Consider the following 17,055-nt stretch of genomic DNA (forward strand, 5'->3'; position numbering starts at 1 on the left):
AATTTTAGCAGGATTATGCTTGTCTTCGAACTCCAATAATTGCTTCTTGTTTCTACCACCTTCTTGCCCCAGTCACTCACTTTTTCTCAGCCATTTCCTCAGCTTTGATTCACTCATCTCTGAGCATATCCTGTTCTCTCTTCATATACCAAATTTGAAAATAAAATACAGTCCTTAAAATCTGAGGCAACCCTACTGTGAGTCCAGATCTCAGGACAGTTTAAATAATGGTCTTACTCATTGAAGATTTCACAGCTTTGCTGGCCTGAGACACCTCTATTCTCACAGGATATAATACAATATTCCAACAGTGAATTTCAGTTTCCTGGATTTTAGAGTTGACAGTTATGATAATTTTGGTTGTAATACCAATTACTAACATGCACAAATGATTGCAGGTATGCAAGAAGCGTAGTGGTTTTGCCTTAGAAACAGTGCAAGCTAGATGCTGACCTGCACTTTAAATATCTCTCTTAAGGAGAACTGTGCCATTGCTTAATTCAGATTCAGTAGTATTTTATTATATAAACAGTTGCATAAGAGCACTGATACTGTTCATGCGTTGAGTTACACATAAGCAGCATGGTTGAAGGTAGCAGAGTCTGAGTTATCTTCATGAACAGTTGCGTGAATTTAGTAAAGCAAGTTCAGGCCACTAATTTCTTTTGGAATTAAATCAAAACAACCTACTACTTGGGCAATGATTCCTGTTAACTTTCCAACAGAATAGGTGCCCAATGTCAATGTTTTTCTCTCTTGCTGAATATTATGTCTCAAAACTAAATCTAGCATTAATACATATGATAATGAATTAATTTTAAAGTCAAACATATGGTCTATTTGTTTTGTGTGGGTGAAATAACCCATCACATGTTTAGACACAAAGATTACATTTCCGGTTGCTGGACCCATAAGGATGAATTAATAAATCCTGAATAGTGTCAATACTGCACATTGCTAAAAAAAATTTAAAAATTAACAGTTAAATCTGTCCTTGTCCTTCGTGTGTCCTAATTTCTGAGGTAAACTCTTTTTCCATGCTTGAAATGGAAATTAAACTCTGTCTGTTTATAAAATATAAGTTTTATATAAGGTCAACATTACTAAGAAGGGATTTTTTTGTTGTTGTTTGAAAATATTTCATCAAATAAATAGCATTCAGGTCTTGGACATTTTTATACTTTAAACTTTCTTATATCTACTTTACTACAGTCAGATATCAATTAGAAATCATATGAATTCTACTTAAAATTGCTGATAATTCAGATCATCCACTTCCTAATTATTTCTTGTAGATTTCTCTGTGAGGTGAGCTATGCCTACGCAGGACAAAAAGCCACTGGAACATATGGATGCGTGAAGTGTACAGTTGCAAAACAGCATGTAAAAGTGCTGGATATACAGCAACTTCAGAGGCACCTGCTTCAGTTTCCTGATTCTCCAGGTGCTAAATTAACCTTGTGATGTATATATCTCTTGCAATTTCTACTAAATATATAATCTAAATTACAACTGTATTACCATTTTTTTTCAGGGATTGTAAATGGAGATCATTAGTACCTTCTTAAAACATTTTAAAAGTTTGCTTAAATTCTAAACTAGCAAAACAACAACAAGTTTTTTATTAGTTTAACAAGTAGGAGAAAAAAATCCCACTCTTTCTCACCCTGGAAAACATTGAACATTTGAACCTTAAATATCTGTCTTCTAAAACAAATTCATCTTTTGCAAGAAGCCATCTCAACAGGCAAAATATGTCTTTCCCTTGCTAGGACTAGCAGAGACAAACTCTTACAAATGAATTTATTTGTCTATTACTATCATCTCCTGCTCCTGCCTAACTGCAGAACAAGCAGCCAAAACAGAGATAAAAGACAGGCTATTTTTTTTACTTTTTTAACACCAGACTCAGGCTAAAGATATTAAATCACAAGGGCTTCCACTGGGCAACTTAGCAGAAATGAATGCAAAGTCCTGCACTGCCAGACTCTGTCGTTGGAGGAGACAATCAGACATGTCTTCTCAGCTTCGTCTTCTTCATCTGAGCCCTTTGGGTAACAGAAGTAGATTCAATCACATATGTTTCATTCTTTCCCATATTCATTACTTCTCTTTTGTCTCTTAATTTTGTTATTATATTTTCCTCTGTTCTTCAGTCTAATAATAGGCTCACTTTTGCTGCATATTTGCTGCCTCTGTAACCACACACATTAGATAAAAGAAGTAATGAATGAATTTTTTTGCCAGTCTTCATCACAGAGAGATGTTAGAGATGTCAAACCATTTTCTGTCTTGAGGTCATGCCTCTTCCTGAAACACCTTAAGCTATTTTTCCTGTATACCTTTTATAGCTAAGCTAACATATTGACAATGAAGTGGGTCTTTGATCTGAGAGCTTTAGAAGTAGATCAGCTTCTAAAGGTAATTGAGAAAGCATTATGTAAGCAAAATAACTGGCATTGTTTATTGCTATGTCAAATAATAAATAAAGCTTTCTGAATTTTTTTCATGAGAACAATGAAGATCTGTGCCTGACCTTGTACCAAATTAGACTCACACTTTATTTTTTACCAACTTTCTTTTTTACCTTTGGCCTTCATTCCAAAGATTCAGCTTTATTTGCTGGCCCCCACTGCTTCTATTGCCTTAGGCCTTTTATGTGCCAATACATATCATTCTGAGGAATTCAGATCTCTTGACCTTGAGGCATAACAAAGGTAACCCAGAAGTTAGACCAGATGAAGGCAAGCCGAGGCTCTAGTCACAGTACAGCTGTACACACATGCATTACTGTAACTCCAGTTTATGGTCCATCTTGTGATAGTAACAAGTTTTGGTGCTCTCCAACTACAGACGGTGAAGATTTTCCAAGATGGGATTCCATCAAGTTCCTCCTTCCTGTTGAGGAAGTTGAGATTGTTGAAAAGCCTTCTTATCCCTCTGAATACATATTTTTGACTAGTAGGAATATATTCTCCAGTTAGAGGAGTAGGCTTGCTTTTGCTAAGCCACTGTGATATTCACAGGTTTTTGCGAGTTCCCAGGGTACTGATAGGAACATTTTGTTTCAATGCGATGCTCATAATTACTTTTTTGTGTGTCTGTGTAAACTCTGCCAGATAATTCTCTTGTGGTTTATGTCTGTTTTGTTTACAAGGTTTCTCTTTACATATATATAAAGTAAAAACTTTTATTCTGATATTTCATTTGATGAGGAATAAAGACTTAGTGTAATATGTCTTCGCTGGCCTTCCATAAGCTAGCATTGACAAAAAGTGTCCATATATACAGCTATCTATTTAAATGGGTTGTGTATTTCAGTTTTTAAGTCTATGTATTTCATGAAGAAGGCAAATAGTAATCTGGTGTGTAAGGGCAGAAATTAAATCCCTGAAGTGAATAGGTAAACTCTACATGTATAAAGACTTCTGAATCATAGCTGATACTGTCTAAAGAAAAAACAGTGTTAGCTGTTGTTCTTATTGCTTGAGCATCATCAGTGTGATTCTCATTGTTCCTCAGAATAAAATAATTGAAGCAATTTATCCTTAAGACATATGCTATATAACTCCATCCATTATTGTTGTAGTGAAGTATAGTAAATAAGACTTTGTGCTAGTTTCAACACCATGGTCCAGTACATAGGGGAATGCTAAAAAATATGATACTTATTCTTCTAAGACTAAGGATCCCATTCTGCCCAGAAATGCTTTTTGGCTTATCTGTTTACCCCGTAAACCAAAGTGCAACTAAGATCAGGCTGGCTAGACCACATAATGTAAAGCAGGTGACTTAACGTAAATGACCCTTTCTTTTACTCTATGATTTTATCTTAGTGGAAGGGATTGAATTAACATTTCAGCTATGTAGGGATATTTGGGTGTTTGGTCCAGAAAGTGAATGCCTTAACAAGGGAGTTACTTCACTAGTTTATTGCTTTTAAACTACAGCTGGAAGCTGGAACCATACATTATCTTTTACACTCAATAAAATTCAAAAAGGACAGAAAACCAGGTTTTTCATTACTGTTATTTTAGTTCTATCTGGCCCTTTTTTAGTTCTATCAGACCTGAATCAATTTGACCAAGATGGTTGTGGGTGAAAAGAACAAAGAAGTTTGTTGACAAAGGGGGGAGAGCTGAATGGATCAGGAGGTGAGATAGGGTGACAGAGCAGCAACTTGAGAAAATGGAAAAAATCATTAGGATGTGGAAACTGTATGGGCACTCTGGGATATGAGCAGGATTGATTGGGTGAGAGGAGGAAGGCAGGACAGAAGAAGAAGTCAGGGGGTAATAGAGGGCAATAAATTGTTTCTATTTTAATGGTATCTGAGGAGAACAGAGGCTCAAGTGAAATAGCAATCTGGAGAATCACGTGCAGCTGTCAATATGGTGAGTTTTGTGAATACAAAATATATTGCTTGTTATCATGGGTATTGTTGTTTGAAGCCTGTGCACTTTGCACAGATGAATTGTTCATATGAAAATCACTGGCATGCATGAGACATTCTGTGAACTACAAATGCAGATGTCATGCTGAAAAAGTACATACTGAGGAGAATGGGCACATATGGAGGTATTGTTGAAAACACATCCTGTACTAACATTAGGAATTTATCATATTCACTTGATCATCCAAAACTGGTTGCAGAACTGAGTTTTGACACAGGACACAGAGGCTTAATAGACTCCCTGCTGTAACCCTCACTAATGGCAAGATGGTTGGTTACTGGTGTTAAGCTTTAATTTGAACATTTCAGGTAGCATCTCTGTAAGTATTGATATCAGCATATCCATAGGATCAAAGAGCAGAATCATAGATAAGAGTTTCTCTGCAGAATGAAACAAAAGAAAGGTGTTAGACCTGAAAGTTATTGAAATCTCCCAACACATCAAGAAATAGAGAAGGTGAAACTCAGTTGTGTCAGTCTTCAGTGAAAGAAGCTAGGTGAGAACACGCTGTCACCGTTGGCCTGCAGAAAAATGTGATGAGAAAAACTTTTCAGGGACACAGAAGACTGAAATATGGTAATTGTTCTGTCTTGTTACTATTTTAGAGTCATGTAAATGGAACCAGAGGTATAGTGTATTGTTACAGCTGAGTTACACTATGAGAAAGAAGATAAAAGAAAAATATTTCTATTTACAAGTAATTTGAAAGAGGAACACGGATATAATTACAAACCTACCCTTTCAGTGTTTTTGTGGATTTATTTTACTATTAAAGCTACTTATGGGATGGGGTTTTTGCAAGTAGTTATTTCACAAACCAGCTTCTCTTCTGCAAAGTCACATTCCTGTATCTTTGAATTTGGAACATATATTCTTGCCAAGAGACACACAATATTATACTTTTTTTTTTTTTTTTTTACTGCAAGAACAATTGGCTGGAGAAAGCCATCTTCTCTACTTGAAAAACACATAGGCTTGGTAGTTAGCAAACACTGGTCTTGGAAGCCAAAACAAACTTCTGAATTTGAATAACAGAATTGCAACTAAAATCTGCATCAACAACTCAGTGAAAAAGTGAAACATTTCCATAAGTAAAACAATTCAACTACTATGTGAGAAGATTATATTTTTGTTTGTCTGAATTGGAGATTTTTGTGCTGTGAAAATGTCCTTAAAATTACAAGACCTTTCTCTCTTTCTCTCCTTTTCTTTTTTCTCTCTTTCAATCTCTCTCTCTCTCTTTCTTTTCCTTCCTTCCTTCCTCTTTTCCCTCCCTTTCCCATTTGTCTTTCCTTATTGTCATTGCTTAGCCAAGTGGCTCAGGATGTTCCCATTGAAAATGGTGATTTGGGCTAAAAGAGCTGAGGGTGAATGCAGCACAAAGAGGAAGAGAAACTACCATGAGAATATTTGTGTTCCTCCTATTGAAAAAACACATGGGTAAAGCAGATAGAAGAATGAAGCAGGAGCTTGAAGGGCTGCAACTCTAGGGGTAAAGAAGGGATAAGCAATTACAGAAGTTTACCTGGCAAGAAAGCAGTGATTCTTGTATATTAAAACCCTATGTGCTGTTGCTCCTCCAGTCTCTATGGTAACAGTAACACAGACAGAAGAGAGACACTGAGAAAGGCTGATGGAAATAAACCACGCTTATATTTTCTAAAATGGCTGGGGAATCTGAGTTTTGGGTGACTTGACTAAAACAAAAAAGTTTAATTTTATAACTCTGCTTAGCATTCACCTTCTGCAAATGGAGCTCTTCTGAGGTTTCTGAAGTTGGTGTAATGTAACCTGAATCTCGTAAAGCCACGACTAAGGGAACAACTATCACACTGGCTGTCACTTGCTGACAACATTTCTCAGCCTTATGTTGGATTCCTGGAAGGAAAAGCCCCACATTTTAAACAACACTGCAAACAAATGAACAAAACTCTTTCCTCTGATGTATGACTAAATCAAGAAACAGGTGATTTGGTTACTACTATGAAAACACAAGTAAGAAATTTATCTGCTTTTTGGGTGGGTATGGTTGAAGTCTGGCCTGGATTCCTATACAGATACAGGTGATAATCTATTCATAGCTCCATCAGATTGAAATTTGACATCTAAAGTCCCATTTTTTTGTATATGTATATAAAAAAATGTATTTGATTTTCAGTGTTGCTAAGCAAATCACACCCTACAACTTCCATTGACAGCAGCAAGTCATTGACATACTTATAAAAGTTATATTTATAAAAAATTGAGTGAAATAAAAGAACATTCTTGTGAAACATTTCCCCTTAAATTTTTTTTTAGATTTTCTGCAAACATTTTTGCATACCTGAGACCTGTCATACAATACACTTCTGGCACACAAGAAATGAAGCAGCAGTTCCTCAAAATGAACCTAGTACAGAGGTGAAAAGTACAGCAGCTGAACAAGGACAGTTAGCAAAGAAGCACAGGAATAATCAGTACTGTGAAGGACAGAATTATTCATAGAAAATGCCAACTATTTTCTGTCTCATTGACATATCTTAAACTCCTACTATACCACTGATATGATGGACAAGGACATCTCTGAGTAATTTTCTACAATTTATGTAAAGTTCAAATTACTTCACTTGAAGATAGGTGAATTGAAAACCTTATGCCTGAAAGACCAGAATGGGGGCTACTAATGAAGCACTTCTTCACCAATACATAGTAGCTTGATTAGCATAAAAAAAAGGCTAGTGAAGAACCGTATGTGCTTTATTTTCTGTAGCAGATATAAGGCTCCTGTAAAAATGAACAAAAATGTTCTTTCATCCTTCAACTTTGTCTGTATGTCTGTATTGAATGTTTCTTGTTTTCATTGCTGAGTTACATGACAGCCTAGTGAGTCTGGAAATGCAAGAATAACATTTTTGTCATCGGTGTTAAGATATCCCCTCAAGTCCTGTATGTTTCTGGTATTGATGAATAGAAATAATCGCTTCTTTTACAGCCCAATCCTCAGGGTTTGAACCCTCTCAGCTGTGATTTGGGGTGTGTATGAGAGTTCTAAGAGTTTGTCATCACTGTAGATTTGATGTTAGCTGCTGCATCATATAAAGCAGCTATGCATTATTAGAAAACAAGGCTTTGCACAGGAGATATGGATTTCATCTTACCCACACGTTGTCAGCATAACACTAAGAACAGTAAAATAATCTGTGCATTTATTGCTGGCATGATGCTTAAATTGAAACACTCCCCCAGCCACAAAATATTTTCCTTCTATAAAGGAAAATAAATCCTTCTGTTACAGCAGAAATCCACAAAATTAGGAGATAGTGCTCAAATTTTACTGTCAGGTCTAGCTAGTACATACCACATCAATTCTTGAAGAAAGAGAAAAGGGATAATAAAAAAGAAAAAAAAAAACAAAAAAGAAACAAAGTTAAAAGTAAAAAGAATATAAACATATGAAAACTCTCTAAGTAGTAATAGAAAATATAGTATTTATATATTGTCCTCTGATCGGAAACAGTTAATTATCAACAGATCATTCAACTAGAAATCTGTATTATGAAAGCTTCCAATACTTTATCCAATAGGCTAGTTGGCTGCTATAAAATTAAACCCATTGTGCTAAAAACGTAATTAAAAAGGGCTAATGTAAACATGCTTATTATTTCTCCTGACAAACATTTCCACTGATTATTATGCCATTATCAGCCAATCAGCTTTTGTTTCCAAAATGTGATTTATATTATGTGCTTATTGGACTTTCCATTATACCCCAAAATTTTGTGTATTAAGCATTACTTAGCTATTTTTTTGGTAATAAATCATCATTGAGCTTTATATGTTTTTGGATTGAAATAATGTGTGTGCAACACTTACTTGGAACGCAGCCACCTTCAGTAATGAAATAGGGAGTAGGTACTGTGCTGTCAGCTTAACAGAGGCATCAGAAAATACCCTTTTTTGTGCTTTTGGTAGTATGTACAGATATGTCATTGTTGCAAACAGGAAAACAAAGTGCCGTCTTTAACTGTTTCTTATGAATTTGGAGAAAAACATGGTTTGAATTCCAATTTTCTGTCTAGGTAGAATCTTTCTTGTCCAGATAATTCACTTCATTCTTTCACCTTCTTTTACCGTTTTTCTATATGTGATGGTATAGTCAATTCATTGAGAAAATTCAGTGACGAATTTATATGTCGGTGTATTGAACAATTTTTCATTTTTTTCTCCAGAATTTATATATGTTCCTAATTAGAGTTTCCCCACCTCTGAGATATATAAACAGGAACAATTTCTCTACAATAGAGTAGTACTATTAAGTGATGTGACAATATAGATAAGGAATTATATATTACATACACCATAAGAGTATCTATGAGAAAAGGTAAATACCAAGTTAGGACTTTCTTATATAGGATAATTTCTTATATCACACTAACACATCTGCTACAAGTAATGGGATTATCTGATGAATAGAAATTTATCCATAAAGGACTTGTAGGTCATAAAGAGACACACGAAACTAAGCCTGAAATTGCCTTAACTCCACAGGTGCTGTCCTTTGGCCACAGTGTGGTTCATCAGGTGCCTAGAGCTGCATTTTTATTCATCTGTACTGTCGTGGCTAGAGTAAACATCAGTATTTCACTCATATGTAAACTAGGCCACAATCTAGAAATGAGACAGTCCTCTAACAGAATTCTCTGAGCGGCCTTCATGCAGATCCTCCACAGTGGTTTTGTTCACCATAGCATATTTTAAGTTAAATGGTCATTGAGTAAAATACATAAAAAGTCTGAAAGTACAGAGAAGAGTCAATATTCTTTTTTAAAAAATGGTTAATCACCAGGCTAGAGGGAGACCTTCTCTTGTCCTGATCAATCTATCTGGATTTTCTTCACAGGGACATGCATCCAACAGAAATGGTTGGAGTATGGACCCTATTTATAGCCTATAGCAGTGTAGTTAGGGAGTTTTATCTTCAAGGAGGATTTGAACTCCCTTCAATAATGGAGAGAATTGCACAAATTTTTTTGGATTACAGGGCATTCTCTAAAATAGAGGAAGAGGTGTGGCAGGAAACAGCTTCTCATTTAGCAATCATAATTTAAAAGAAAGGACTGAAAACTTAATTTCTTGAGGGAAATAATCTGTGTGGTTTTATTCACAAGTGCTCAGAGCATTCTTTATTGTGGACAGAGGCTAATGCCTGAATCCCAGTTAGATTTCCTTTCTGGCCTAACTCTCAGATTTCCTAATGGTTCTAGAGAGCTGTATGCTGAATACACATCATTGACACAAACTTTGGTGCTAAGGTCCTTAAAAAATGCTATTAGCATATCAATTTGGTGTTCCGTACATTCATTTGACCAATCTTACAGCACTCCATTTACTATGTGTCTGAGTGTGCCCAGTGAGGGCAGTGAACACTGTTTTAACCACAGATATTCTTCTGGGGTGCATCTACACTGCCCAGTAGCTCCCCATTTTGTTTTCAGGTCTCCTATTTATTCACATGACCTGTATTTTGGTTTGCTCAGGGCGGTATCTGGATAAAACTAAGTAATTAACTCTGAGATTAAACTGAGAAAGGGTTATGGGTATATTTGATCTGCCTCCTACACACACTAATAGCATTATGTATTACAGTCACAAGGTCATTAAACTCCTTCCTCCATCCAAACCAGTGTGTCGTCATCTACACTGTGTACTGGGAATGGCATCTGACCCATACTGTCCACGAAAGCAGTCCACAGCATTACCTTCCATGCACCAAAACCATAACAAGGGACTATTGTGGTTGCAACACTTCAATATGTGTGCTGTTCCCCCATAGTTTCTTATATGGGAGAGCTAGGGGACAACATATGAATACAGTAGGAAATTTGGAGCAAACAATGTGGTAGAGATGCAGTCACACTGAAGACATTTAGCCTTTATGGGCAAAAATGTGAGTTTGTATCATGCAGTCAGTGGGCCATATTATACCCCAAAATTAGTGTCTTTATCATTGTAACCCATGTTATCTGCCTATGGATTGACTGCAGAAATTATGAATCAGAAAAGTGATATACACTTCTTATATTTCAGCATCAGGAAGGGACAACATAGGCTGTTCCTACAAAAGCTGTTCATTTTCTGTCCTGGTCTGATCAAGCTGCTACCCAAACCTATTCTCACACAGATCCCTAGTCTAATCTCAGTCAGTAGTATACTGGCAGAAAAGCTTCCCTACCAGAATTCTGAAATGTCATCAAAGCACCTAAGAAAAATAAGCCAATCACCCTAACGTATTTCCAGAAACTTGAATATTGTCCCACTGAGATGAGTGCTTGCACTGTCAAGCAAAATTCACTATCAATCTTTTCCTAATGAAAATAACCTCTATATGCTGAGTGAACTGTGGAAACAGAATATTACTTTAGTCGCAGATACCCTTCACTAACACAGTCACAGCATCAAGTTCCTAGAATTTCTCTCAATAAACAATTTCTTATATTTGTGTTTTTCAAGAAATATTTATAAAGGATAAAAATAAATGGTTTGCTTTTTCATTTCATCAAACATGTTTGCACATCCAAAGGTTAAATGCAATGACCAAGCTGTTCAAGCTAGCTTGAAAACTTTTTCAAATTAGTTTTAGGGTTTCTTTTAAAATGTTGGGGTGCAGAGGGAAAGAAACCATTAAAGCATATTCTTTTTCTCCCCCTGGACTTGAGGAGTCTACAGAGCGATGATTCAGAACAACAAACAAACTGAAAAGCAGCCAGACGGTCATGACTGACATTCTATTGTTGTAAATTTGATCCCCCTTGGAATATTATTTTTAAGGACTGGAAAGACAACAAACTAAATTCTGCTCTCAGTTACTGTGGAGCAACTCCAACTTTACTCAGTTTCTTCACAACAGTGAGGACATATTTTATTCCTGAGGAAAACTTTGTTTACAGAGCTTATAGGCAATACTACAGAAAAAATACAATATACACAGCAGGTCTAATTTGCTGTGCCTGCTTTGCAGCAGTGGGTGTAGGAGGTAGGGTGAATGGCTGCAATCACACAACTAAGAGCATTATTTTTGAACAATGCATGTCAGCAACTAAAAGAAATTGTGAGAGTTAATAATTTTTTTTCTTTTTCATTTGATATGACATTCATGGAATATGTGAGTTACATAAACACAGAATTTATTGTTCCCTTCCTTTCTTTTACTGTGCATAAATTCAATTTACCGAAGTCGCTGTTCTTTATCCTTGTTACATATGTACTTTGCACAGTGGATCATGTTGCTAAATGGAGGATTAATTACTGCACGGCAAATTTGTGGAGATTATACTCCAGTTCATGAGAGTTCCTGTGCTTCCATTTGCTGCAATGCTCAAGAACCAAAGGGAAGTCTATCTAGCTATCTGTCTACTGCTCAGCTGAATGTCCTTTACATAAGAATTTCATATGAGAAACAAAGTCTCTCCAGAGTCACACCTGACCCTCCTTTCCCTCAGCTGCTAATTGTATCCTTGGTTATGGTAGCTAATTTGGGAAAGAAACAGAAGGGAAGACATGCATGCCATTACCTATAAAAGACTTAGTTGAACTTTCCTGACCACCTGTTGAAGTTTTTTTTCTCCTCCTACATGGAAACTTCTCATCAGAAAATTTTCCACCCTCATCTGTTATATGCTTCATTCTGGCTCAGTGATCTGCATTGTCCCAGAAAAAAAAAGTAGCTGTTGAAGATATTTAAAGGTTAGAAGTTAGTCTTAAAAGCAGCCGGAGTCATCTATTAATTACTTTAAAAATTAGGCCTTGTACTGGCAAAGAAAGCTGATCTTAATAGAAGGGAATGGAACCTAATGTTTTTAGGATCGTTAGAATATGGAGAAGGTGATAGGTACCTATTGTACCACCTGGAATTTGTGCATAACCTTGACACACAGGTTCAGAGGCACTGACCTACAGTCATCTAACCTGGGGGTGGCAGGATCCTCTCCATAGGAGAGAGATTAAAGCTTCCCAGAAAACTGAAATGAGAGGAATACACTGAAAGTTAGTTGAAAATAAGTCTCCTTGTTTAACTGTGCTTAAAGAGGATTCAAACAAGAATCCAACGCTTTGGGCCACTTGGATGTTGTGAGGACTGTTTACTTGCCCTGGAAAGTGAAAGAAATGTCATAGTTCTTCAAAGCAATTTCTTTTCTAATTAAAATTATTTCATTCTTCAAACAGATTTTCTTTATTCATAAGAATCATATTAGATTCTATTAAAGGTCTTGACACTTTGTCAGCAGCAGTGGATGGAAATTACGCATATCTTAACATCAGACCAATTTGCACTGAAGAAGATCTTAAAAGATCATTTTTTATTGGTTTCTGGCTAAGGAAATCTGAAGTTCTTTACTTACAATTTGATCTTCACTATAGTCTTGAAGATCAAATCTACTTTTTTTTTTCTTTCAAAATTATATTCTTGTGTAATTTTTAGTGAACCTCTGAACCTTATTTCTGTTCACTGGATTGTCTTCACTAACACGTCTTTTTTAAAGGGCAGAGCCTTTTAAGCAAGATACTTCTCTGTAACTAATATACACTGAATAGAAAAAGATTATGTTATTCATGCTGCAGACGTTTTCCCTTAGTACACACAAACTATTGGGGCTGGGGTTTTTTTTGTTGTTGTTTTTTGTTTTGTTCCCCCCCATGGTCTACACTGATGATTTACTCTATTGTAGCTTTTAGGTAGTTTTTTTGCAAAATTGTTACAGTCAGTTACTCTCCAGCCTATTTTGATGCTGGTTCCTATGCATTTATCAGTATAAAATAGGCACTTATCAACCACCCAATGTATTTTCTTATAAAATTTCTCAAATTTATAAAAACAGTTCTTAATTTTAACCCTCTCTTCCAAAATACTTAGCCTCTTCCAAATAGAAGTAATAATCATATTTTCTGTGAAAATATGTAGGTATTTAAATCTTGTGCCTCCTTTAGAGCAAGTTCATGTAGATAATTCTTCATCAAAAAAACCTACTAAAATAAAGGTGTAACACATATCCTAATCCCCTCTATCTAAAAGACCTTTTACTTCACTAGAATAGGACATAAGGTGGGAATAACACTACTTTTTTCTTGATAATTTTAAATTCTTGACAAACTCATTCCTATGTCTACATTCTTAGCTACTTGCCTGTATTGTGTTTACGTGGCGAGGTTTTGGTACAGAGGGTCTACAGGGGTGTATTCTGTGAGAAGATGCCAGAAGCTGTCCCCATGTTAGATGGAGCCAGTGCCAGCCAGCTCCAAGATGGACCCACTGTTGGCCAAAGCTGAGCCAACCAGTGATGTTGGTAGCGCCTCTGTGATAACATAGTTAAGAAGGGGTAAAAACTACCATGCAACAGCAGCTGGAAGAGAGGAGTGAGACTGTGTGAGAGAAACAACTCTCAGACACCAAGGTCAGTGAGGAAGGAGGGGGAGGAGGTGCTCCAGGCACTGGAGCAAAGATCCCCCTGCAGCCCATGGTGAAGACCATGGTGAAGCAGGTTGTCTCCCTGCAGCCCATGGAGGCCCACGGTGGAGCAGATATCCACCCTGCAGACCATGGAATACCCCACACTGGAGCAGATGGATGTGCCCGAAGGAGTCTGTGACCCCATGGAGAGGCCATGCTGGAGCAGGCACCCGGCAGGAGCTGTGGCACCACAAGGGACCCACACTGGAACAGTCAATTCCTGAAGGACTACACCCCATGGAAAGGACGCATGCTGGAGCAGTTTGTGAAGAACTGTAGCCTGTGTCAAGGACCTGCTTTGGAGAAAGTTCATGGAGGACTGTATCCCATGGGAGGGACCCCATGCTGGAGCAGGGGAAGAGCTTGAGGAGGAAGGAGCAACAGAGACAAATTGCTATGAACTGACCTCAACCTCCATTCCCCGTCCCCCTGCACTGCTCAGGGAGAGGAGGTAGAGAAGCTGGGAGTGATGCTGAGCCTGGAGAGAGGGAAGGGTGAGGAGAAGTTGGTTTTATATTTGTTTTTATTTCTCATTATTCTACTCTGATTTGATTAGCAATAAATTAAATTAATTTCCCTGAGTCAAGTCTGTTTTGCCTGTGACAGTAATTGGTGAGTGAACTCCCTGTCCTTATCTTGACCCACCAGTTTTTTGTTATATTTTCTCTCCCCTGCCCTGTTGAGGCGGAGGGGCAGTGGTAGAGCAGCTTGGTGGGTAGCAGCCACGGTCAACCTACTTCACTGCCCTAGTAACTTTTTCTTGTGTACAAAGTTGTGCTGATGTATATCTTGCTCTAGTCTCCTCATTAAAGACAGTATTATATTCTGCTTTCTCTAACTGGCAACTCATCTTCTAGAAGCCCTTAGTGAGAACTGCTGCAAGTCTCAGAGTCTTTTAGTAAACTCTCGTAAGTATTATAGAATAAAATTCACTTGTCTCAGAAAATCTAAAAAAAAAAAATTATCCTAAAATCCCATTCATTTCTTGTTTCCCAGGCTGAAATCTGATTCTCTTCCCACCATTTGTAATTGTTTTAGGCATCTGATTACTAATTATTTTTTTATTGGAAGCCACTGATATTTGGTGCACAGCGGAGCACTATCATCACAAAGTTGTGGGTTGAAGTAACGTTTCCCCTGTATATTCTGCTTCTCTCTTGTAGCTGAAGGGGGTGTGGTGTGGCCTGGCATAGCAGGGCATAGTGTGGCGTGGCGTGGCATCGTATGTTTTTTTAAATACCATGGAAGAGCTTTAGGGGTGAGGTATCCTTTCTAGTTTTTACATCTTTAATTGTGTTGAGAGCTTGTGGTGCTGTCATATAGAAGTGATGCTCCTGCTCTGTGATCTACTGTGTCAAAGACTGTAGATAGGTTTGGCAATATTATCTCAATCTCTGTCCATGGTCACTTTCAGTATTAGCAGATTGATCTACAGGCTGTGCCATGGTGTGACACTGACACTACAACACCCAGTTGCTGTCTGATAAAATAGTTTCTTGATATAATAGTTGGTTAGTACTTCCTTGAGCCTTCATCCATGGAGCATACTTGGAGATGTCTTCAAAGCTGGTTGGTCACAGGAGAATTGGATGACCTACTACATTTTTCAATTTTAGGTTCTCAAAGTCAATACCTAGAAAACTACTTGCAGTGTCAGTTGCTTCTAAGTGGTCAGACAGAGCTGTCAGGAAGCTGAAAACAAAAATGAACCTGTATGACTTCTTTTTTTTTGTTATGAACTTTATTTATAAATTTGGATTAGATTATCTTCATATGTAGACTACCAAATGTGGATATACCCATATGGCATTTCAAATCCATTCCTACTTCCTTTGAAACCTCTTAGATACAGGCCAGCATGTTTCTAGTCTTTTGTTTTAAACAGAAAAGTAGAGAAATTAGTTTTGATTGTTTGGCAATAGGCAATCCAGGCAATGGTGGGGTTTTGGGTTTTCCCCCCCTCCCATAAGAACAGTTTTGTTTCAGTTTAAAATGCATGAAAAAGCTCTTTTTTTCCTATCTTTATTTTTTACCCCATTTCTTTTTCTTGTACTTTCGGAGGGCTGGGTTGTGGGGAGATAGTAAAATCAATGTAGAGCTAGATATTTTAAATTTTTAGGAGTGGGGGTCTATGTTGTCCTCCTTACTTGCCAGACAACAAAGCCAGACATCTGTAATTACTTTAACTCCAGATGAACACAGCATAGCCACTAATTTACTAGAGGAGAATAACTCAGTTTGTTCCCTGAACAATAAAAACAGCCAAGGGTAGACTTAGAGGTGTTCAGGTATATATATAAAAATATACGTTTTTCTATGTGTTATACATATAATTTATATTATTTATATGCATATGAAAGATATCTATCTTATACATCTATGATAATGCATTTATACATCAGATACATTCTTAGACACCTTTTCTAGGTTATGGAGAGCTTTCAGTTACTAATAAGATATTTTTTACTTGTGGTAATTTGGATTAGCTATATTTCCTTCCTGACCTTAATAGGAAAGGGTACATATAAATTAAAAATAAAGATTATATATCTTCTGTGATGTACACCTAAATTCAGTTCATGCAAACATAGGAGAGAATTTGTAGACTACACACTATTTTTTTTCAGTAGGTATTTAACAATATTCATGGCTATACTCTTTGAGCAGCTCTGTGACAACAGTCTTTTTATGTACTTTACAACATAATAATTGCTACCTGAAGGACAAAATGTCACTCTACCAAGAATATAAAGTGGTAGACTCTTATCTTGAATAAAAAAATAATATTTTTTCATCCAACCGTGTCTCAGTTGAAAAACAGTGACAAAACAGATCATGTCATTGTATTTAAATACACTGCACACAGGTTGCACCTGAACTGGCCAAAGGACTGTTGTTTTTCAGTACTGTAGTAACTAGCTAATAACTTATGGCATCTAAATTAAGAAAATGTTTTTGCTATAACACTGCTACTAAGTCAAAGGTAGAAAAAACTGTCCTTGAATCACCCTCATGTAATCTGATTAGGAAAAAGTATCAAGAAATGTGAAATACAGCACATGGGGTTTTAGATGCAACAAATACTTTGAACTGCGTTACTAGGAATTCACCTTTAAA

Source organism: Mycteria americana, chromosome Z (assembly GCF_035582795.1).
Source record: "Mycteria americana isolate JAX WOST 10 ecotype Jacksonville Zoo and Gardens chromosome Z, USCA_MyAme_1.0, whole genome shotgun sequence".
Classification (NCBI taxonomy): domain Eukaryota; kingdom Metazoa; phylum Chordata; class Aves; order Ciconiiformes; family Ciconiidae; genus Mycteria; species Mycteria americana.